Source organism: Canis lupus, chromosome 2, assembly GCF_048164855.1.
Source record: "Canis lupus baileyi chromosome 2, mCanLup2.hap1, whole genome shotgun sequence".
Classification (NCBI taxonomy): Eukaryota; Metazoa; Chordata; class Mammalia; order Carnivora; family Canidae; genus Canis; species Canis lupus.
Window position 1 is genome coordinate 77,937,171 of NC_132839.1, and position 25,716 is coordinate 77,962,886.

A 25,716-nucleotide genomic window follows, 5' to 3' on the forward strand; every position below is an offset into this window, starting at 1 on the left:
CACTTATTTATTTTTGGCTTTATTTCCTAATCCAGCTTATTGTTTTTATATTCAGTAGGTACTTTATAATATGAATAGGGATCATCAAACTAATATTTATGCATCAGTCATTGTGTGACAACTATTCTAAGCATTTTATATGTGTTTTTTTTTTATTAATTTATTCATTCATGAGAGACACGGAGAGAGGCAGAGACACAGGCAGAGGGAGAAGCAGGTCCCATTCAGGGAGCCGAATGTAGGACTCGATCCCACAATTCCAGGATCATGCCCAGAGCTAAAGGCAGACGCTCACCTGCTGAGCCACCCAGGCATCCCAACATTATATGTGTTAACTCATCATTCTTTCAACCTAGCCTATCTCCCCACCTTCTCTAGCACATTCTCTTAAATATGACATAATATACCCTCTGTTAATAAATGGTGTGAAGATTTTTTGTTTTGTTTTGTAATGAGGAAAGTATAAATAAAATCCACTATTACAAAAATTTTTAAAAATAAAGTGGTGGATATTACTCTCAGTCTTAATACGCTGCAACCATTACCTAGCTATATTTTATATTTCATATACTAGTATCAAAATCAAATAGTAGGAAAATGGGGACACTTGTAACTTAATATTTTTATACTGCACTGTCCAGAGACTCACATGCAAATTCTGTTAGAAAATATAGTCATTTCTTACTTTATTCAGCATCTATTTACTAAATACCTTCTATTAGTCAGGTACTGCTTTAGTTATTATGGATACAAAATAAATATGACACACGTTTTCTCTTTTTAAGTGGAGAGGAAGACAGAAGATGAAACAAAACCCCTATTTCCAGCTTGTGATTCTATAAAATAATAAAACAATCCCTGATTGAGAAATTTCAGTTAAATATATAGCATTTCATAGTTCATATGATTATATTATTTTATGTGATTTTTTTTCTAAAAGGCCCAATTTTTCTGGAAGTCACGGAGACCTGGGGAACCATCATTTGCTAAATATTCGCCTTACACAATAAATCACATGCTCATGGAGGGGGGCAGTTCTTGCTGATAAATAGTTCAAGAACTCGGATGTACATTGAATCAACATTGAAGAACTTAACGTATGCAAAGTTTAAGCAATAAGAAATCACATGTGAATGGCAAAATGCTAAGGAGAAAATTCAGAATATGGTAGAATTTATTTGGGAAATATTCTAGTGGTGGTTATATTGTCAAGTTGAATGATACAGAATTGCAGAGGAGATAGGACACTCTCCAAGAAAAAGAAAATGGCAAGAACTCTGAGGCAGAAATTTGGCAGGTTTGTTATTGGCAAATAAGTTCTGCACTCTCTTGGGAATAAGAAACTGATTTTTTTCACATCTGGACTATAACAGATCAAAAATATTATATCAAATAATTAAATGCCTTGAATGGATGATCATCACCTTATGGTGTTGCTGTTTTCTCACTTCTACTTTCAATAATGATTGATTGGCTCTTTCTCTCTTACTTGACAATATCTCAGGTGGATCTCTATATCCATTATTGATTTGGTCACCATGATATTGTTGATATTTATGAAGATTTTAGCTCCTTTCAGTTTTTCACACATCATTATTCTGTGTCCTTGCTGTAATTTCATCTTTTGTAGTTCACTCTCTGATCAGCATCTCCCATCACTCCAGAAATCTCTGTTCTTTGTTCTCCTTGGGATTCCATCCAGGCCGTTGATACCACTGGGTGTTTATACTTCCTCTCATACTTTATGTCCTGGGTTCTTCCATTTTCTGGTCAAAAATCATGGTCAACAGTTATAACATGAAATACAGTATCAGGTAGATCATTACTAGTCTTCCTTCCAGTTCTAGTTTTTCATTATTCTAAGGTTTCATAATTCACTTTAAATCAAGGTAAAACTCTGGATCCAGTGAGATGATTTGCTGAAGGGAAATAGAACAAGGCAGTGATCAAGACAGCAACCCGCATGCATGTATGACTGTAAGAGTCAATGTTTTGTTTTCTTAAAAGGACCAGTTTATAATAGAATAAGCATGCTTATATCCGGCACAATTGTCGTCTCTGATTGTGACTTCTATATGGGCTGAATGCATGTGTTTCTTCAATGATGGGTACCATAAGACTCCTGAAAATTTATATAATGAAATAACATAGCCATGAATATTTATCATTGTCTAATTTGTGCCATTTCTCATTGCACTAGAGAGGTACATGTTTGCAAATACCTGAAAGCAGCCTTAACACTGTGCAACTTTCAAATACAAGCTGGGAGCTCTTAAGTGAGAAAGCTAACAGAAAAATTAGCCCTTTAGTAGGTCTATAGGGCCTACACAGTGTAAAATACAGCAGTGACTCTTTCCTGGGTCCTACTCACATTCCCAAGACCTGGATACAAGTGCTCAATTTTGGGAGGGATGGACGTTCATACATCCATCTCACATAATTTTTCCTTCGTCTGACAGTGCTGCCAGCCATGGAACCTATTAATGCCAATCATTACAGCTGATGTAAAAAATAGAGCCCTGTCCAGTTTATATGGGCCACAGACCTTATTTCGCCAATGTACAAAAGTTTTCAGTTTTCAAAGGTTAAAATGTTTTTTTCTAATGCCCAAAGAAATAGGAATCCTATGATTCCTATTGAGGATTAAAATGAAAAATGAAAGTTACATGAATTTGCTTGCTAGCATTTGAAGCAGGACCATAATTCTGCAGAGCTAGATTTGAAATTTTTATTGTTTTTTTTTATATTGTTGGTAGGTCTTTAAAATATATATCTTAGGATTTCTAATGCTATCATGTATTGTATAAGTCAATTAGTAATGTCATTATCAGTTTAAGGATGAGAGGGCTTTCCAGTTGTATTCTAAGAGTGTAATAATGAATTGAACAAATGAATATTTTTCCAAGCAAAAGGAAATTATAGTAAGAGAAAACAGAGCACTTGGCAAGCAAACCTAGCATCTAGGGTGGTCCTAATACACTAACATGAAAAGGGAGAGACCATCCCACTGAAATCTATAAGATAAAAAGCTATTTATTATCTGGATAGTTTGGGCAATAAACGTGTGTTACCTAACAGAGGTGAAGAAGCCTTGTTACCAACATTTGACAATAATCTTTCGTTTGCTTTATGGAATGTCACTGAATTGACCTCGGGCAAGTTGTTGAAAAATATAGCATAATTTAAAATAATAAAACAACACAGAAGTATAGGAGTTTAAAAATTTCAGCTTAAATCTTGTCCCCACACACTAGCATGCATGAAAGGAATTTTGATTTGTAATGCTACATTTCAACATTTATTAAATAGAGTTTCTGTTATAGACACTCTAGTTTACATACACAATTAGATATAATTAGTAAGGTAGTATAGCCAATAAAGCTGGTAAGCAATTTTTTTTAAAAAGAATATTCCCACACTGAGGAAATTTTAAACATGAAAACATCACAGAGGAAAAATATTTAAATACATAATCCATTGGCATTGGTTTTTGCAAAAATTTTGCTACCTGTGATTTCATTATTTTTCCATATGTATGGATCTCACAGACAATAAGACTCATGAAACAAAATAGAAAACCCAGAATCCCAAGAATATAAATAAAATTATGTGTTCATGGAAATGATTAAAATATTAAAGAACACTGAGACAATTCACAGAGCCAATGGGGAAAAATACTATTATACAATATACTAAAAAGTAATATGCAAGCATATTATCATACAAATTAAATTAAATTAAATTAAATTTTAAAACTTTATATAAAACGTGTTAATATGTGTATGTAATTCCAGTGAGTTTTTCAACTATAATATGACCAATATTTTAGAACTTTAAAAAAATACTTCTTTTTTGATTTAATTTAATTTGAATTTCTTAGGTTTTGAATGAAATCATCTCTATTGTTTGTGCCGTGAAATTATCTATTTTTTTTAAATATTTTATTTATTTATTCATAAGAGACACACACACACAGAGGCAAAGACACAGGCAGAGGGAGAAGCAGGCTCCACGCAGGAAGCCCGATGTGGGACTCGATCCCGGGTCTCCAGGATAACGCCTGGGCTAAAGGGGGCGCTAAACCGCTGAGCCACCCGGGCTGCCCTATCTATTTCATTTTTAAGAAATATCTTAGATTTGTGAAGTATATGTATAAGAAGTTTTTAATTAAGGTATGGTATGTTTTTAAGCCTTTAGTTATGAATATTTTATGTTGCTTTTATAGATGATTGATAGTTTGAATACAAATGGAATTCCTGTGTCTCTGCCTCTCTGTCTCTCTGTGTCTCTCATGAATAAATAAATAAAATCTTAAAAAAAAAGATGCATGCTATTCCATTAGATATAGCATATTCTATATTATATCTGTCATATATATATATTTTTATACTTAATTTCACTTGCCTTTTCTTCAATGTCTTAAAAAATATCTCAGGTTTGTTTTCTTCACTATTCCTCAATTCTGTTTTTTAAATATTTTATTTTAGATTTGTTAAGAAAGTTTTATTTTTTTCTCTAATTGCTTTATTTATTTTAAAAGGTTTTTTTTTTTTTTTTTTTTTTTTTTAAATTCATGAGAGACACAAACACAGAGAGAGGCAGAGACACAGGCAGAGGGAGAAGCAGGCTCCATGCAGGGAGCCCGACGTGGGACTCGATCCCAGGTCTCCAGGATCATGCCCTGGGCTGAAGGCGTCGCTAAACCACTGAACCACCCGGCTGCCCTCCAATTGCTTTTTTATATGTAATTTTTTCTCCAATAATTCTTCCCAATCTCTTCTTATTTATATATTGCTTTAAATTTATAGATATTATATTTTATACGTTTGTTTTACTATCTCTTTAAAAGGTTTTTTGAAAATTTTTTCAAGATTTTCTATATAAAACATTTTTTGTTAGGAGTCTTTATCTTTTGCAGTAAAATGATCACTTGATCTGTTTTTTCATGAAATTATAACATTTTCAAAGTTCTGAAAAAGGTAGTAGGTAAATGTGAAAAGGGAGAAGAGGCTTATGAGAATTTCCTGGTTAAAAAAAAATGTCTCCTCTCCCAACCCCAAAGGGAGGGTCGGTCTTCAGTGACAGCCTTCATTTGCATAATTTATGTATGATGTTCAAATTGCTCAAACACCTCTTGTCAATGACATCTACTCCAAACCACCATGTTTTTATTGCAATTTCTATCACTTTGACTTTTCCAGCCCTTTACCTGCTATACTGTTATTTTTTTTTCATAGCCCTTATTAAGTTTCAACAATATGCAATTTGCTTTGTTTATTGTTTAGAGTTCCTGCTTACCTCCTCCTGGCCTCTATGAAGGCAGAGAAAGTTAGAGCCATGCCTGGAACATAGCAGGTACTTAATAAATATTTTAATTTATGATTAAAATTCTGAAACCCACCCCAGAGTCACTGAAAGAAAATTTCCAGATATGAATTCTGTAGTCTACATTTTCCATAGGTTCTTCTCAATGATTCTTATGCACAATAAAAGTTGAAAATTATTGTATCCTAAAATTAGAGATATGGATGAGTGCAAGTATGAGTATTTTGAAAAGCTACCCTGGTGACTGATACACTCTCCACCTTAGCCCCATTGGCCTACTGGATAGTCAGCAAGTACAGTCCTTTTGTACCGAGGCAGGATCTACTCCTAATGTCATGCTCTTTTTTTTTTTTTTTTTTTTTTTTGACACTTGAAATACGTTGCTTCCTGCCAAAACTGTCATAAGCAGCACTTGGAATGACTAGATTTATTCCTGCGTCTGCCCTTGCCCAGATTATTTATCTTGGTCTGTACATATGGTGATATCCACCAGCTTTGGGAGGCCACAAGCTTTCCTGTTCTGTTGTTTACTGGACTCTCTGGACTAGTTATTTATGGTACTCTATAATAGGAAATAGTTCCCTTTGGAGGTACTGTCTTTCCACCTATTTGCTTTGAGGTAAACTGTGCAGCCTTTTATATGAGACAAATTATAGATGGTATTTTTTTTTCCCAAATTGACTTTGTTCATCTTATAATGGAATCTTACAAGTAATTAATTTTAGCTTTAAATGTCTAAAAATTTTAGCTTTCTTTTTTATCTTCATGGGAACTTTAGTGAGAAGTTGGGGAAGAATGCATGATGGGTATGGCTATCAGATGCTATGTGAAAACCAGACATTTCCCTTGATATAACTAATCTGTTTTGATGTTGTACAGGAGCAAAAATACCAGTCTCTTCAAAGGTCTTTCTAGTTGGACTAAGAATCAAATGGACGTGAGACATATTAACAGGGGAAAATAAAATTTACTAGTGTACATATGACAAATTCACACAGACATGGAAATTTCAAAGATAGTCAGGCAAAATGTGGTATATATGCCATTCTGAACAAAGGAGAAGGGGATAGAAGTCTGGAACTTCAGAGGGAAGGAAAGCAATTCACAGGGAGATGAAGAAGAGTAAATGTTCGGTAAATAAATGTTTGTCCTGCCATTTATATGGGTTACTCAGAACTCAGATAAAATATACCTCTGGTTATAATCTTTACTCTGCAAAATCCTCCAATTTAGATTCATCTTTGTGGTTAAGGGAGGAGCAAAAGTTTTTCTGAGCCTGCAGTATTTTCATTTCCTCAGCTCAAGATAATCTCCATGCCAAAATGGCCCACACTGGGCAGCCTGACCTCAGCTCCTACAGTATCTCATAAGAGACTGACTATTGATTTTTGTTAATGATACGTTTCAAAATACTTCAGGGTTAATGTAAGCTACCACTATTGTTGATAAATATATTTAACTTGAGATAGATGAGATAAACTAATTAAAAATGCCAAAAAGTCATGTGCGGTGCCAATAGAATCAGTATCAGAGTAGATCTCTAAGAACTACTTTATTTCAGTGTCTGTAAATTCTTGAGACTGTCAAATGACATAGTAATACTGAAAAACAGAGCTGTATGGGAATTTTGGCAACTGTTATGTTTCACAAGGTTTCTGATATTTTTATTCGGTTTTATAATTACAGAGGTCTCATGAAGTTAATACATGACGAGCTTAAGTATTCATTTAATCATTAAAACTTAAGTCAACCCAGTATAACTAAAAGATCCTCAATTGTGAGCCAGATACTGTGCCATTGGCTGTGCACACTGTGTTAAGTGAAACTTCAAATAGGAATCTAATAATGTAAGAAGCACACACAAGCAAATGTATGCATAGCAATGTATTAAATATAGTAAGAATCATAAAGCTCTTTAGGGGTATCATAAAGGAAGGAGTCATCAAATCTGATACAATGCATTAAGCAAAGATTCAAAGAAGGGAATATTTAGGTCGAACGAGCATAAGAAAAATAAACAAAATACCCAAGCACATAATATATTTAGTGCCAGAGTTGGAACTGGTACATAAACGCCAAGACTCAATGGGATGCTCATACTACACAAACCACACTCCTTCATCACTGCATTGTCCATCATTGTTTTCAGATTTTTTTTCTTTTCCTTTTAATTTAAAGTTAAAATCCATGATGCTTGAGAGATTATGTTAAAATACAGAGAATAATAAGTATTTATTGATTCCTTATTATATATTACAAATATAATAAGGGCAGCCCCAGTGGTTCAGAGGTTTAGCACTGCCTTCAGCCAGGGTAGTGATCCTGGAGACCTGGGATCCAGTCCCACGTCAGGCTCCCTGCATGGAGCCTACTTCTCCCTCTGCCTGTGTCTCTGCCTCTCTCTCTCTCTCTCTCTCTGTATCTCTCTTTAATAAATAAATTTTTTAAACTCTTAAAAATATATATAATAAGATAAACCTGTGGCAGACAATGTTTAAAATATTTACTTCTTTTTTTTTTTTAATTTTATTTATTTATTCATGACAGACTGAGAGAGAGGCAGAGACACAGGCAGAGGGAGAAGCAGGCTCCATGCAGGGAGCCGGATGTGGGTCTCCATCCCAGGTCTCCAGGATCATATCCTGGGCTGAAGGTGGCGCCAAACCGCTGGGCCACCAGAGCTGCCCTAAAATATTTAAAACTGATATTTATTCTAGAACAATTCTTCACAGAAATATTGATCCATGGATTTGCAGCATTATAACAGCTTTTGAAAAAGTCATTATACAAATTTGTTGTAAAGTTTCATATCCTAAAATTTTGTCAAGGACAAAAATTGCAGTATTAAAATTAAACTAAAAATTAAACTAAAATTAAACTAAAAAATTAAACTAAAATTAAACGTTTAGTGATATTGTTACCTGGTTTTTAATAGTATCTATTATAGCATGTGACTTGCAGTTTATGGTTGAAAAAAGCAGTTTATTGAATTTTTTCTGGATATATATGTGGGTTTTTTTTAATATTTATTTACTTATTTGAGAGAGAGAGAGAGTGTGTGTGTGTGTGTGTGTGTGTGCATGTGCAAGTGTGAGGACAGAAGAAGAGAATCTTCAAGCAGACTCTTTGCTGATATAAATATTTTCTATTTTTATATTTTATACATAGGCTTAAATGAGAGAAATATGCAACAATTAGATGGGATATGTTCATTGCATCCTTGCAAACAGTATAAATATTTAAAAAATATAATGCAAAATAAATGTGTTGTTTAATTTATGCTCATATAATTAAATGTTGTTGATTTATTTTCAAAAATGTGTGCCATGAGCTTCCCAGATTTAAGACCATTGGATTCAGGTTTAGCCACATAGTTTTAAACAAATGACATTTTTTAAATGTTATGTTAGATTTAATATAAAATTTTATCTTAAAAAATCAGTTCCAGCTATAAAGAATTCAAAAATGTTCCATATATATATATATCTTCATAAAATTTCAAAATGTGTATATCTATATAAAATAATAATTGAGTATTCTTATAATGCTTGATCTCAAAAATATTATTTCCATAATTTATCTAGAAAACAAAACTAAAAGAACAAAATTTAGCTCTTAAACTTTTAAGTAAAATCTTTAATACAGAAATAAATTGTATTGAATATTTTGTACAACTTTCTTTACCAAGTTTTATCACAGTATTATTTAAGTTTGAATTTAAAGCACATACATATATTTTATATTTTTGCAAACTTTCTAATCCCACCAGCTTCATTCACTCTTAATATCCAGATCATTTACCTCTGAAGCACCAATCATGCCATCATGCTTGCAAATACCATCACTTCATTGCAATTGGCTTTGCAATTCTTCAATATCACTTCCACTAGTTTCATGAAATCCTGCATATTTTATAAAAACATTTTACTTTCTGTTTGCAGAAGTTAAATATTTTGCATTTTTGCTTTGAATGTTTCTAAACTCCAACAGTAAAATTAGGCCAGAAAGACAGCCTATGTAATGCCATAAATGTGTGACTCAGATCATAGGCAACTGAAAAAATATTCTTACTATTTCAAACACGTGATGAATTTTGAAATGGCTGATATGTTTAATATTATAACAATTATTTTTGTCAAGTTGTAAAGTTAACTTTATTTTCTTCAGGGGAAGAATTTAAACCAAATCATATAAGTATTAGAGGACAAATGCTTTAAAAAGTAAGCTTTCAGTAGAACGTGCCCAAGAGGGATGCCTGGGGGGTTCAGCCATTGGGCATCTGCTTTGGGCACAGGGTGTGATCCTGGAGTCACAGGATTGAGTCCTACACCGGGCTCCCTGCATGGACCCTGCTTCTCCCTCTGCCTGTGTCTCTGACTCTCTCTCTCTCTCTGTGTCTCATGAATAAATAAATAAAATTTTAAAAATATATATAACTTGCCAAAGAGAAGAGTTATGTTGTCCTTTGTTGTAGGTATGAAAGCTGATGAAAGAACCACCATAACCACAGCTACAAAAGAACTAGAAATCACCTCATGCTTGTCAATGTTGGTGCCTGAATGAGATAGCCTTAATTCTATCATCTCATGAGTTTTCATTTTAATATGAAGATCAGGAAAAGCCTAACATTAGAGCCTTTAATGAATTTGTAGATTCTGTCCCAATCTGTTTATTCTAGTCTATACAGAAGTATCATCAACTTTATTTTATAAGGAAAGATCTTTGTCTTTAACTCCTACTTCCTGTTATTATTCCAGGAAATAGGGACAGCAGAAACTAGTTTCTTATTCTGTTTTCCTTTATCATCACCTATTTTTTTGCAAATAGGAAAGAGTGGCATGGGATGTGGGCAGGGGTGGGGGATGGGGTGGGGGAGTGTCATTCTACCCTTGGTAAGAGTCTTTGATAATCAGCTACAAATTAGAATCCTACAGCAAGAGGGTATTTTATTTAAGTTCCATCTTAATAAATAAGTAAATGGTGTCCCCAACACAATAATACTGACTCCTTTGAGTAGCTGGCTGAGGATTTACTACCAATCCCTAAAGAGATAACCTGAGTGAGTAAATTAATACTGTAAATAATTTTTACTTTCTTTTTCTAAACCAAAGGTTTAATTAACCTCTGCCCTTTCTGTTCACTGATGAATGGCCTGCCTAACTCTGAAGAGCTAACATCTTCACTAAGCAGCATCATCGTTTTTTCAAAGTTTCACTGACCTCTATTACTCTTAGAGGTTAAATTATTCAGAATGATTGAAACACATTTTCGAAATAACTGAAAAGTTTTAACTTTATACAATAAGCATCTCACCAAAATTCAACAAATTTTAATATACTACAACAAACTTTTTTTTCAAAATTCTTTTCTTTAAATTTATAGTGTGAGTTGGCTTATGGAACGTTGTAGATGCAATGGAATTCTGAGGTACACGGAGTTTTATGGACATGCACATAGTTCATTCCATAGTACAAGTCATTATTTCATTCTATTATCATAGAATTTGCTGCATAACAAAATAACTCACAAGCTGAAAATCCATGGTAACAAGAATCTTGTAGTCAAGATTTTAATGTTTATTATAATGAGATTTTGTCAGTAATTATGACTGCCAATTTACTGCTTGAATTCAGTAGTTAAATAATCTTCCAATCTTGCTTTATTTTTCTGAAGGCAACAAAGTTGTTCTTCATCTGTGAACAGTGAACTTGAAATCTCTGCTCTCATTTGGACATAGCAATACAAGAGTAAAAGCAATTAGGTTCCAACTTGATAAGAATTATTTTTCTTCTCTGGTTAAAAAAAAAAAAAAGTATAGTTTTTGCTTCCTTTTCCCCAAAACAGAACAGTTTTTCTGCTTCCAAAAAGACTTTCAATGTACCTAGTCACAATATAAAGCTTACTGTTAATACATGCTTAACTTCTTTTTACGCAACGACCAGAAAAAATGGTTATTCTTGTTCAACAGAGGAATCAAATACAGATGCCACTTAAAAAAATCATTTTTGAAGTCATATAGGTGGTAAAGGAGAGAGAATGGGAATGACTTAGTGATGGAGGGAGACAAGCTTAGTGATGGGGGAAATGGGGTAGGATGTGGCTCTGATTTCTGAAAAAGCCGAGCATGAATGGATTAAGCTGGGTCTGTACAAATGCAGAATCCTTTACCATCTCAGAAGTTTGGTGTTAATGATTCCTGTAAAGTTCCTAAGTATATATTTATATAAATATTTAAAATTACATGCAAATAAATATTAATATTAATCCTTTATTATATATACACAAAGTATCAGATCCAAAATCATATATTTAACTTAAGAGATCCTAAAGAAGCCAAGTAAGTATGTATGTGGGAGATGGGGCAAGGATTGGTGGGAAGAGATGGTAAACTAATGTGAAGGACAGTAGAACTGATATTGTATTAAACTTAGTATTTTAAGGCTATAGTTATGAACTCTATATGTGAGATCCAGAAATATCCATTGATATTTCTTAATATTCCTAAAGTAAAATATCTACTCTTAAAAATACTTTTTCTCATGTTATGCGCTTATCAGAACCCTGTTGAATGGTTAGGACAGCTACAGTCTATGGCATAAAGCTTAAATGTCTTACCTAAAGTCCATCAAATACTGCTTTCTTACTGATTATTTTCTCTGATTTGTATCAGGGATAGGATGAAGGTAATGTCTCTGTTATTTTACTTTCAATATAAAAAATTCAATTTTTGTATTTTCCAAGAAAATCAAGTTCACACACTCTTTAAAAAGTTTTTCACTAGGCTTATTATTTTAATATTCAAATTCAGGCTTCATCTCTGTGAGTTTTATGGTTTTAATGTGTTTGTTATATACAACCAGGGGAAATACAAGTTGTGTACTATTTGAGCTATGCATACCTCAGTGATAACAGTTCTAAACAAGTAGTACACCTATGTATAGCTCTATATTTCCCATGTAAATAATACTGGAATATGAGAAGTTGACCTCCACTACTTTTGGGCATAATTGGTGAAATATCTCTGCTCCCTGGCTAGATGACATCACAGAATGACAGAACCGGGAGATCTAATCTGTAAAGGGCCCTGGATTCAGATGCTGAGTTTAGGAGGACAATCTTCAGAGAACTGAGAAAGGAGCTAGCCATAGAATTCTCTTCTGTTGATGGAAATATCTTTATTCCTACATGTTTGTCAGCATTTTATCAGGAAAACAAAAATGAAAAGGTTATTTAAAACAAGAAACAATACGCTGGAAGCTCAAAAATATTACTGAACTACCAGGGGCCCTGACTTGCAAAATCTTCTGCTGTTGGGATCCAGCTGCCTGGGGAGGGACTAGGATTCTGCTCTTTGCAATCTTCTGTTAAATATAAAGCAGTCAGTCATTTTACCAGCAAAAGTGGGTTTATTGGAGAATAGTAAATTGAAGTCCATGATTTGCAAGCTATTTGCAAAACCATAGACAAATCCAACAAGTAAAGGAGAGGAACACGATTTTATGCGGAAGAAAAATGATGTTGGAAGGAGTTGTTTTGAATGAAAATCCATTGGAGAGAAGCAAAAATTCAGGGTGATTATGGTTTTCATTGGTGAGTGAGTTGCAGGGGTATTTGATTTCTTAGGGAAGATTCAGTGTATATCTTTTCCTGTTAGAGCCAACAACTGATCATTTTTCCTGTTGATGATTCTTCTGTTAGGCTCTGTAACGGACAATTCTTCCTGTAACTGGCATTGAGTGATAGGGCTCCCCCTTCTAGATTCCACTTTAGTGAGGTTTATCTTTATTAATTTTCACGTTTCCAATCGTACTTATTTCAAAGTTCCTGGTGATTGTGATCAACTTTTAAACAATTAGACATTTAAACAAAAGACCTAACTATTTAGGTCTTTACCTCACTTATGTCTCCATCCATTCAAAGGAAAACCTAAGATATGCTCTTTAAAGTTATGCCCATAGAGAGATTTCCTATCTTCCTTAGCAACCCCTGATTAGGGTATTAATGTAGCAGCAGCAAATCAATACTTTTTCTTCTTTTATCTTTGGATCTAGAAAGAAGAGTCTCTGTAAATTAATAAGTATAGATGGAGGGAGAGGCAACAATATAAAGACAGTATGTCCTGAGCAGAGACCACCTGCTAAAGAAAGAACTTGTGTTTTCGGAACACTCTCAGACCTGACACATTTTCCACTTTCCCTTACCAATGAATGGCTACTTAGCACCTACAAATTTATGGTTTGGTGGAATAGATATTACTCACTTTAGGTTTCATAGTCTTGTAGTCTTCCATGGGTAGAGATTTAATTTTTATCAGCTACCAGTATCAAGCCAAATCCTGTTTCATAAAATAAAATAAAAATAAAATAAAAATAAATAATAAATAAAATAAAATAAAATAAAATAAAATAATAAAATAAAATAAAATAAAATAAAATAAAATAAAATAAAATAAAATAAAATAAAATAAATAAACAAATAGTGATGTGTAGAAAAGTCTACTGTGGGCATGGGTATGACCACATATAACTTAACGGTAGACTAGTTCTACCAGTAGATTATCAGTCTATTAAAATTTTAAGGGTGCTCATTGTCAAAAGGTACCATTAGCTTAAACTTCTGCATCTTATATTAACTGATAATGACTTTGCATTTAACTTTATGGTGATGATAGAGACTTCTTTTTGAAAATAATTTATACAAATAAAAATGTACATAGATTTAAACAGTAGATATTGTAATACTATGAATGATTCTCAAATATAATACAATTCTTCTTTTTTTTTTTTTTTTCCAATTCATATTCCACCTCAGCTACTTGAACCAGCCTAGAAGGGAAACCATACAGGTTCTTGATGGCAGTCAAGATGATGCCCCAGGTCTCATGAGGCATCCATTTTGTGGTTATAGAGTTTACTCCACACCTGCTTGCCTGCAGATTCTGCCCAGGTGACTTGTATTGAAGTGAACAGCTCAGGCATTAAGTCCATAAGCCCTAAGAAATCTCAGGGAGGTAGGTCACCCCTCAAGCACCCAAACTTCTTAGCAATAATATGCAGATATATCAATTTAGCTAAAACTGTTTTGAGATTTATATTTGATTGCAGGCAACACAACTGGGGCTTTTCTAAACAAACCTTTTATTTCTAAACAAATGTTATTAGCATAAGTGAAGCTCAGAGGCTCTGTTGACTGGCGTCATTAAAGCTCTCTTCTTGTTTCACAGGAACAGATTTCCTCCAGCTCTAGTCTTTAAACAATCAGTAGGTCTCTTAGGGTTAATAACGAAGAGTAGTGAGAATAGTGTTTAATTTATGGGAAACATGGTACCTATTTCAGGAAGCATCCAGTGGGCTTCTTCATCCTTCTGTTTTTGGTGGGAAAAATTTCCCAAAGTCTCCACTGCAACCCCATGTTCAAAAATTTATTTTTTTCCAGAACTAGCTGCTGAAAGTAATGATTAAGAGCCAGTAGTTGAATTAAATGATTGTTTCTAAAAGGAAGTCTACTTATTGAGGCTCCACTATAGACTATAGGCATTCAGATTTTCTGGCAAAAGATGAAGAGTTGGACAGAATAAGTATCTTACAGAACAAAACAAATATTTCACCTCTCTACCTTAGTGAAGCATATACCACAGTGTGACTCAAAATACCCTGGACCTTTCAACAAGAATGAGTTGAGCTCAGAGATGCATTTGGCCAGGTGAATTTTTTCTTCAATTCATACCTTCTCCTTCAGACACAGCACATGCTGATATATTCTTCAGCTCCACGTTACTTTTCTTTCTTCTTTACTCTAAATAAATCCACAGCCAACTCTGACATTTGGATTTCATGAAATTTTGATGATGGCCAATGGGTGCATAAAAGAAAAATTTTAAGAACCTGTCAAAATAAGACCAGTCATCTAAAGAATCCTCAGGTATTCTGACAGAATAAATATAAATGTTAAGACTTATTATCTCTATCTCTTTGGAGAGCTGAATAAAATTTTATTAAAAGAATATATATCAGGAAGATCAAAATTCTTCATAAGAGATTATTTGTGATTAACATGGCTTCCTCTACCTTAATATTTTTGGCATGAAGCCATAGAGGAAAAGCCAAAATCTTGCACATTATATTAAGATTATTTTTTATACACAACAAAGTTCAATTGTTCAGAATTTTTAAATTTAATGCATACCACCCTATTCCAAAACAAATTTAAGAACTGAGTTGTTTATTTCAGAGCTAGAGTCTTTCAGCTAATTGAGTCACAAAATTATACTTAAAAAAAGACGTGATATCTACTTCATTGGATTAAAGATGGTATTAAAAAAAAAGATAGGCCTATTTTGTAATGTTGGAAGACAAGAACTAGGAAAAATAAAAATAAAGATGGGGTCTGAAAATAAAAGTTGGCTCAGTTTGAACCTCATCAATAAGGGGACATTTCAGAAACTTGAGATCTCAAAATTAGCCCAAAATTTAAGAATGCCTCAAGTGAACACTGTACTAATAAATGAAAGTTGAGATCATGTAATAGATATTTTAAATATTCTCCACTGGGGATCCCTGGGTGGCGCAGCGGTTTAGCGCCTGCCTTTGGCCCAGGGCGCGATCCTGGAGACCTGGGATCGAATCCCACGTCAGGCTCCTGGTGCATGGAGCCTGCTTCTCCCTCTGCCTGTGTCTCTGCCTCTCTCTCTCTCTCTGTGTGAACTATCATAATTAAAAAAAAAATTAAAAAAATATTTAAAAAAATATTCTCCACTTATTTGGATGTTTGGCAGTTTTATAATTTAAGATAAGAAAATAACTTGGCATCCATCAGTTCCACGTGTCATGTGCCCCCAAGGAATGCTTGCACACCACCACTCAGCCTGGATTAACCACTTATGTTCTGTGACTTACTAAAATGTCTAGCCATTCTTTTAACTAGAAATTAATGCTTTCCTCTGAGATTCTCTGAATGCTATTCCAAGACTTTTTTTTAAATTTTTTTAATTGATTTATGATAGTCACACACAGAGAGAGAGAGAGAGAGAGAGGCAGAGACATAAGCAGAGGGAGAAGCAGGCTCCATGCACCAGGAGCCCGACGTGGGATTCGATCCCAGGTCTCCAGGATCGCGCCCTGGGCCAAAGGCAGGTGCTAAACCGCTGCGCCACCCAGGGATCCTGCTATTCCAAGATTTGATGTTATATACCAAGTTCCTTAGTTATGAAGGAAGGGAGATTACCAACATGCTTGATATTTTGAGGATTGCTCATATAGGGTAAAGAATGAACTCGAATACCTATATAGCCACTTATGCATAAGCGTCTGAGACAACTATAAATTTGTTACCATTGAGGTTACCTGAGAAAGACATTGATTCTGATACATTTATTCAAACATTGGTAATAGGAAGGACAATCAAAGACCATAGAATCTAGTTCTAGACCCCATATAACTTCTCAAACACTATTTATGTGTTGCTGCATGGACTCCTTTCCTTACAACATATGATGTATTTAACTACATACTGACAATATATGTTGAAATATTACTGTATGCCAGACATTGTGTTATGTCCTGAAGATATCATTAAGAAGAGAAATTGTCTCTAAACATGGAATGGTTTGAATTTCTGGTATGTGAAATTTTTTTTTTTTCTAATTGAGTATAGTTGACACACTATGTTACACTAGTTTCAAGTATATAACATAGTGATTCAGCAACTCTATACATTATACTATGTTCACAAGTGTAGCTCCCATCTGTCACCATACAACACCATTACAATATCATTGACTGTATTTCTTATTCTGTATCTTTTATCCCTGTGATGCATTCATTCCATACCTGGAAGCATATACCTGCCACTGCAACTTCACCCATTTTGCCCATCCCTCCCACACCACTACCCTCTTACAGTCATCAGTTTGTTCTCGGTATTCATGGATCTATTTCTTTGTTATTTTGTTTCACTTTTTAGATTCTGCATGATAAATGATTGAGAAGCAAAAATAAAAACTCTACAGGATTAACTAATTTCTCAGAATTTTGCATGGTCTGTACTTAGCACAGAATAATCCAACATCTACTTTTCCATATGCACTGTCAAATGAGAAGTCTACATTATGTTTCCAAACATAATGCCTGTGCTTTCATTAGAGGAAAATAAGTGTGTGTGTAGGTGTGTGTGTGTGTGTGTGTGTGTGTGTGTATTTCTGATTCATTCAGCAGAGCAATTATACTGGGTCAAACACCTTCCTTCTCTATTTTGTTTTTGCTTAATTTTAGCATTCATAGTTTGAGAGAAATCATTTAGTATTCATAGGATACAAAGAGGAGTTAAAAAAATAAATACCTCTCAGAGATATACTTTAGTCTCAAATAAAAGCAGAACCAACATGTCAGATGTTACTGAAATTGTATACCATCTTTTCTTTTTGCTTGTGGGTCTTAGTTTTACTCATTGAAGCTTGCCAACCTCAATGTGTCAAAAAACAAAAGTTACTGATAATGCCTTTCTTTTAAATCTTACTATTCCAAGTTGGGGAAAGAACTTATAAAAAAGAACTTACACAATATTCCAGAATCTTAGTCAACATATGACTCCTTTGATAGGTGAAGTATTCAAATATAAGTAAATTTAAGTGGTTCCTTGTTCATTAACTAAGCAAAGTAGTCAGATGTTTATTGGAGAAATGTGGAGTACTTTGTTGTTTGTTTGATTGTTTTTAGTTATATCTAACTCTCTTTTGAAGATCTGGCATCTTTAGAGTTACTACATGGTGTGAAATTGCATGCTAAATATAAACCAAGTTTTATAGATATGCCTACCAATTTATACTAATCCTTAGAACAATCTGCTGCATCGGCCTAATTATTTTCATATAACATATGAAGAAACTAAGGTTCAAATATTTTAAATGGTTTTCCAAGTTCATATAATGTATAGAATAGGGCTTATGCATCCTTTTCTATTTTGCTATATCTTCCTCAGTATTGCCCAAAGAAACTTAGAACCTAAGAAAAGAAAAATTTCAAAGTGAGTGCCAGCCAAGTTGACAAAAAACTAACCATCACAAGTATACCTCTCATCAATATGACACATGGATTTCCTTAAATGATGCTAATTTCCAAAAAACAATAGCAAGGCCATTCTTCCATCTGATATGATACAACTATCCTGAAAAGAACTGAAAATGCATTAACGCTTCCCTGTAAGAGGAGGCAAAGTCCTTGGATGATGTTTACTTTTCTTGATATCTCATAACTTAAATACTATGATACAAAGTCAATACGTTTTATGTTATATAATAAAGGGATAAAAAATCTCTCTCTCTCTCTGTCTCTCTCTCAGACATACACATACATACACATGCATACCACACACACATACACAAGCATATTTATAACAAATTAAGGAGAAAATAACTTATGACAATTAACAATCCTTGTTTCTGTAACAGGTCACATAGATGTAGCTGGTAATCATAATTCTTTTTCCAGTATCATTCCATTTCCCCTTCACTTTAAGAAAGCACCTCAGCTAGTCATGGTTCTTTACCTGGTGAGGTGACCCAAACCTTCATTCCTAAAGGGTCTGGGCTTTTAGTAGTCCAGCCTGGATTGGATTGCAGCAGTTTTCCATTGACTTCAATCACAGAGTGTGGTAATGCTCAGAGATACCTTAGATTTCCTATATTCTAGGTACACTCTTAACTCCTTTGTGCAGTAGCCTGATTTCCCTAGTAGTGAGGATTACTTCTACCTGCCAGCACAGTAACTTCCTTCTTTGTTGATTCAGAGGCACAAGGACTTAAGTAGCTGGGTGGCAGTCTAAATTTTCAGTTCAGTGGAACTGTTGTGTCTCCTGGTAGACGTGCTCTTCCTTTTGGAGCTCAGGTCTTTAGATCCACAGAGTATAAGGTTTTAGAGGCCAGAAGCAAAATTTTGGGGAATGGGTCACTAGGGGTAATTGTGAGTGGTGCTAATCTTACTTCCCCTCCTTAATTCCTGAACCTGTGAATCTGGGCTATTAGAGAAATAGCACCACATAATCAGACAGTGATTTAGAACCTTCTGGAGAATCTTGTCACAGCCTTGGAAGGTATTACCACCTATATGGCATTGAAGTGAGTGTTCAAAAGGCCCTTTATGATACAAGAAATATACCTTTGACTTCCCTTCCCTTTTCCTGGCACATAGTTCCTAAAACCCTTGGAGAGTCTGAGTTGACAAGTGTCTTTTTGTATGCTAATGGACATTCCCTGGGACTGCTGGGTAGATTTAGAATGATTAGTTGCTAGAAGGAACAAACCCTAGGGATAGAGGGGTGGAATTTTCAGCACCACTCCCTGATCTCTGGGGATAAGAGAGGGGTTGTAAATATAGTTAATCACTAATGGTGCATGATTTAATCATGCTTAAATAATAAAGCCTCCATTAAAAAAAACTAACTAAAGAGATTGAGAAAGCTTCTGGGCTGGTGAACACATCAAGGTGCTAATACGGTCATATGCCCAGAGAGGCATGGAAAGTCCATGCCCCTTCCCACATACTTTATCCTATGCAACTCTTCCTTTTGGATATTCCTGAGTGGTATTTTTGTAACAGTAAATAGGTAATTCATCAGGAACCCATAATAAACATAAATACATAATGCCTAATATACATGGACTAATTACAATTTAACATGCATATCTAGAGAATTCAGTGTCCTTATACAAGCATTGATAGAACTAGATTTTTAAAAATTGTCTTAAGAAATATAAGCCAAGTATCAGCTATCCCAAATATGTTGATAGTTAATAGACTACCTTACTGACTACTATATGCACATTCTCTTTTTGAGGATTTATGATAGTTTTACTAATTTAGACCATATATTGGGCCACAAAGCAAATTGTGACAAACTTATATGTGATTAAAATGTGGAGAGTATGTTTTTTGAACACAATAGACTGAAAATAAAAGTCAATAAAAACAAGAAATCTAAAAACCACCCAAATATTTGACAGCAACATGCTTCTAAACAATTAACAGGAAAAGAATAAATCATAAAGAAAATTGGAAAATAGGTGGAAGTGAATAGAAATAAAATATTAAAATTTAGGGATAGAAATATTAAAATTTAGGGATAGAAAACAACTTAAATGTAAACTTAACTGTTAAAATATTAGAGAGAAGTGAGGAATAGAAACAGAGACTGTAGATCAATCTTTGAGGAAGTTTCTCAATGAAGAGAACAGAAAGCTTATAGATTTAATGGACTATTTAATAAAGAGAGCTCCGTTGAAAATTGTGACTGCAAAATTGGCATTTGAAGATGACAGGGGACACATAAATATTATTTAGAATTTAAAGTTAATAATTATTAACATTTATTTTCTGTTTAGTAGGTGCTAAATATTTTATGAAGATCACTTCATTTGATTCTCACAAAAATAGGGAGTAGGTCCTATTTAATTTTTGTGGAGAAAATAGAGACATAAAAATATTAAAGTATTTGTCCAACATGAAACTTAGGAAGTGGTGGAGCTCATTTTGGAATTCCAGGAACACAGCTCCAGAATCTAAGTTTTCTTTGACGTCATCGCACCTCACACTAGTTAAAAGGATCTTATAACTTGCAACTTACTTCAAAGATTATGTTATACTAATTTTGCCTTATGAACCATCTGGAATCATAGAGTCTGGAAAATAAATGGGATCTGATTCATAATTTCTTCTATCCCCTACCAATTCAAGAACTGAACCATATCAATAAAATTTATAACTGATGGCTACATTTACCACTTATGCTTTTTTTTTTTTTTTTGGCCATTTCTGAATATCAGGAAACATAATAGTTAATGTTGTTTATGGCAATAGAACTAAAGAATTCTTGTTAGCATTGGTCTAAAATTTGTCTCTCTGCTTCCTTTCATCAGTCCTAGTTATACCATCTATAAAGACATACTCTAGGTTCTGCTCTATTAATCCTTTAAACATTTGAAGACTTACTCTCCCAATCTAAACACTTCACTCAGAAATATATGTATACTACTTTTCCTCTTCTGTTTTGACTATTTTCAAACTAAACTTTATTTAACCAATATTTTTAGTGTCCTCTCTGAGACAATGATTCTGATAAATGCTGGGAAGACAGACTACTTTACAAAAACCAGACTAATCACTTTAATGATCTTGATTCAATGCATCTGTGGGTCTTTAAATGAAGACTTCAAGCTTCCCTGTACCAGTAGTTCTACACTCCATGAGAAAAATCTTTCCTAGAACTGAATGAAAAGCACAAAATAGGCTATTCTGACAATGTCAGGAAAAAAAAAATTAAAAGGACCTGTCTCCAGGATTCTAAGTATATATATATATTTTTTTTTTTTTTTCTATTTCTAACTTCCACAGTGGGGCTCTATGCTGCACCTACAATAAATTTAGATATACAAAGGTAATGTGAGCAGGGAAGTTATTTGAAACTGCATAGGAAAATGCACATAAGAAGTGCACTGTGAACAAATCTATGTAATTACTGGCAGATGAATATGCACTGTGTGTTACCTTCTATGTAAAATTAATCTGCATGACCAGCCAGGCTTTTAAAAAAATTCCTACAATTTTAACACATGTGGCTTTTAGGGCATTGGGTTCTGTCCACATTGTTTCCTGAGTTGATTTGGGAGAAAAATAAAATAAATATTTTACTGATACAGAAGCAAATATTAACATACTTACCAAATAGGGACTGCATTACAATTTTAATTCTAAGATGGGACCAGAAGAGTCTGTCTCTGAAAAAGTGATTAATGTCAATTTTAGCATTGCATTAACTAGTATTGATTACTTTGCTGATTTATAAATGATTAGTAATAGATTAATTTCATAGTTTAAAAAAGTGAAGGGCATAACCAAATTTTTATAGTACTAGCACACTGGTCATTAACTACTTCTCAAAAAAAAAAATCAAGATACCATTTTTCAATTGCAGAATAAAAGAAAAACATTATCTCTCAGTTATAGCTCAATCTAAATCTTTTACCACATCATTCATAATGATAATCCCATAGGCAGAAGTGAAAATCACACTCATGGATGGCTTTTCTATTATAGAAAATGACTTTTTGAAAGGAAAATAAATAATCTGAACAGCACTACTTCATTTTCACCAAAAAAGCTGAGCCAAATTGAATATTCTGTATTGATTACTTATTCAATGCATAAAACTCATTAGTCTGCACATAAGTAAGTAGATGGCATGACTTTATGCCATCTCTGACTAATAAAAATAAGTTATATTTGCTTGAAATCCTAAGACATATTCATCTGGTAAATTACAAGAGAGGCAAACTTGTGTTATGAATGTCTTTAAAAGCTGCCTGAGTAAATTACTTATAAAAATTACTAAATGCTCTTTGGATGAATTAATATAGTTCTTAATGAAGTTAATGTCTCTTCCTTTTTGAAGCCATATAGATAAGAATACCCTGGTTTTCTAAAATTGATGCATTATTATTTGATCTAGTCCTTTTTGTAGATGAGATAAACAGATTGTACAAGTAGGTACCACAACTTTGAGGTGGGCTTACCCATAGAAATTTCATTTGATATGTATAAATGGTTTTAAATATGATAAATATAATCTGATTTGAATTCTTGCAATTTCACTTGTGTATTTATTTTTTTTTATATTTTATTTATTTATTCATGAGAGACACAGAGACAGAGGCAGAGACATGGGTAGAGGGAGGAGAAGCAGGCTCCATGCAGAGAGCCCAATGCAGGACTCGATCCCAGGACTCCAGGATCACACCTTGAGCTAAGGGCAGATGCTCAACTGCTGAGCCACCCAGGCATCCCTGACTTGCCTCTTTAAGTTTAAAATATTTTCAGGAACTAGTAAGAGTCATACTAAGGAAGAAGATTATTTGCGGGTCTCTAATTCTTTGACATTGTGATGACTTGTAAAGGAATGTTTATTTCATTTTAATGTTGGCACCAATAGGAGACTAGACCCCTCTGGACTAAAAAAGGTAAATTCACAAAGCAGGAAGTTAATGATTTGACTCCCAAAGTTCTTAATGGTTCCCATCACATTTATATATGAAAAGTGTGACACGCACACACATACAGTACACACACGTTCTTTCTCTCTCTTTCTCTCTCACACACACACATTGTCCTTATATATGTTGAAAACAAACTGAGAAAGAAAAAATGTAAGTTAGATGTGGAACAAAACATTTCATTTCTGATAAAAGCTGAATTGGGTGCATGAAATATATGTGTGGCCACATAATCTAATAATGAAATACACATTCATTCACAGGCAGCTCTTTGTGACTGTAATTCTCCTGCTATAACCACAGGTCCCATGTATGTGGTTTTTTGATGAAACTCTTGGTTAATAGTCTTTGGAAGTGATATTATAAACAATTGTGTAGGTAAATTATGGATTTTAATTCCTTATGACACCAATTTAGATATTTGAGAATTGGAATGTTGACATATATGCTTAAGTAAATATGTTTTGACTCTGATATTTCAATGGTTATTTCGTAATCTGAAAGGTTCATTAATACTAAAGTTTGGGTTATTTATAGATCACTGCCATAGTATTACTGGAATATAGCCCAGATATGATTTTACCTCCTTGTATAAGTTGTAAATTACTATTTTTTGACAATGTAGTATGGGAAATGGAATAATAGTAAATTACTATCCTGGAGTATTATAAGATCCTGGAATGGAAATATTGATATATTCAAAGTCACTCATGACCTTCTGTGGTCCAAGTGAAAGTGCACATGAGCAGCTTAGAAGGATCCACAAAGTGCAGAGGATACCGTTTTTGCAGCTGCCTCCTAAAGAGGCAGGCACAGTAATTGGACATCCTGATATACTCTCATTCTTCCCTGCAAGGACAAGATACACCTCTAGCAAACAGAAGTCCAATGTCAAGATGATGTGGGGCAGGGGGGGAGAATTGAAGAATGTTTATATATTATTTTATATGTGGAAATCATTATTAACATTTCTATAAAAATGATGATAATCATATATTATTAAGATGAATGAGTCATTAGAAAGTTCAAATTTATTCTATGATCTAATTTGGCAGAATTTAAGAGCTTCACGTTCAACATTCAATAAGTCAAAAAATATTCTTTGAGGATTTACTGTTTGTAGTATCTGAACACAGCAATAAAGTGGTAAGGACTAAAAGTCAAAGTACTATCTTTAATAGACTTGTATTCTTAAAAATATTATTTCATAAATCTAAGGTAGCAATAATTGTTATTAAGATAAATAAAGCTAGAAATTCAGTTTGAAAATGAAGAGAGCATGGGTTATATGTTGAATAATGTTGCCACAATAGGCTACTCATAAGTCGGCATGTGAGCCAAGGATAAAGGAAATAAGGGGATCAAAAGGAAGTAAGGGGATCAATAGGAAGTAAAGTGATGGGGAAGAAAGCTTCTAATATGGGAAACTGGAAATGTGAGATCATGAGATAAAGGCCATTGCAGACCTTAAGTGTTTGAGGAATAGAATTGAGGCCACTGTGTTTGGAGTGAAATGAATGAGGTTGAGAATGGTGGCAGGTAAAGAGAGCAGGATAACTTGGTGTTTATCTTGGGAGGCTTTTAAATCATATTAATGAGTCCAGGTTTTATTTTGAGTGAAATGGAAAGCTGTCATAAGATTTCAGGAGAAGAGTGACAAGATATTAGTTATTTTAAAAGAATCATTCCAGCTGTTGTATAGCCACCAGGCTTCAGGTTTGACAGGGATGCAGGTATTAAAACTAGTTAAAAAGCTATTTCTAACTTTTATTTTATTTTCTGTTAGGAGAACAATATAGGAAGTTTGGACAAGGGTGGGAACTTTGAAGATAGTGAGGAGTGGTCATATACTGAATACGTTTCAGAGGTAGCATCTTGAAGCACATTGGCTATTGGATTAGATGTGAAGTATAAAATAGATGTATTAAATTTAACTCTGAAGCTTTTGGCCAAAAACTAGAAGATTGGAAGGAGGTCTTTAAAAGAGGAGAGATATTCCTGAGATCAGTTTTGGACGTGCTAAGTTTGAGTTGTCTATTTAATGTCAAATAAATTCATAGTTATTGAATAGATGATGGGATGTAAACTTTATACTGTCAGGGAGAAACAATACTGAAACATGTAAGTTTGAATGTATTTATCATACAAGTATAGCTAAAGATGAAATTACCTAGTTACCAGCCTTTAATAATCCCTTCCTCGTGCTGTTGTGGAGGCCGAGAAAATTAAGGCCATTCCACCTTAAGTTCAGCATTAGGACAAGTACTGCCATCCCAGGCCCCTGTAAATAAGAGCTGATATTTACCTTGCTTCAGTTACAGGAAAAAACAGCTTACAGCTTAAGGTCCTAGAAA

At 33.8% G+C, this 25,716-nt stretch overlaps 1 long non-coding RNA gene across 1 annotated transcript; it reads right to left on the minus strand.

Moving 5' to 3' along the window:
• Window positions 1-1,178: 1,178 nt before the first annotated feature.
• LOC140622428 (uncharacterized) lies at window positions 1,179-25,716 on the minus strand. Its single transcript, XR_012022197.1, has 6 exons — window positions 25,668-25,716; window positions 22,035-22,090; window positions 14,653-14,769; window positions 13,586-13,660; window positions 9,127-9,227; window positions 1,179-1,766 (listed from the first exon to the last, which is right to left on the minus strand). It is a non-coding gene; the product is annotated as an uncharacterized lncRNA (long non-coding RNA).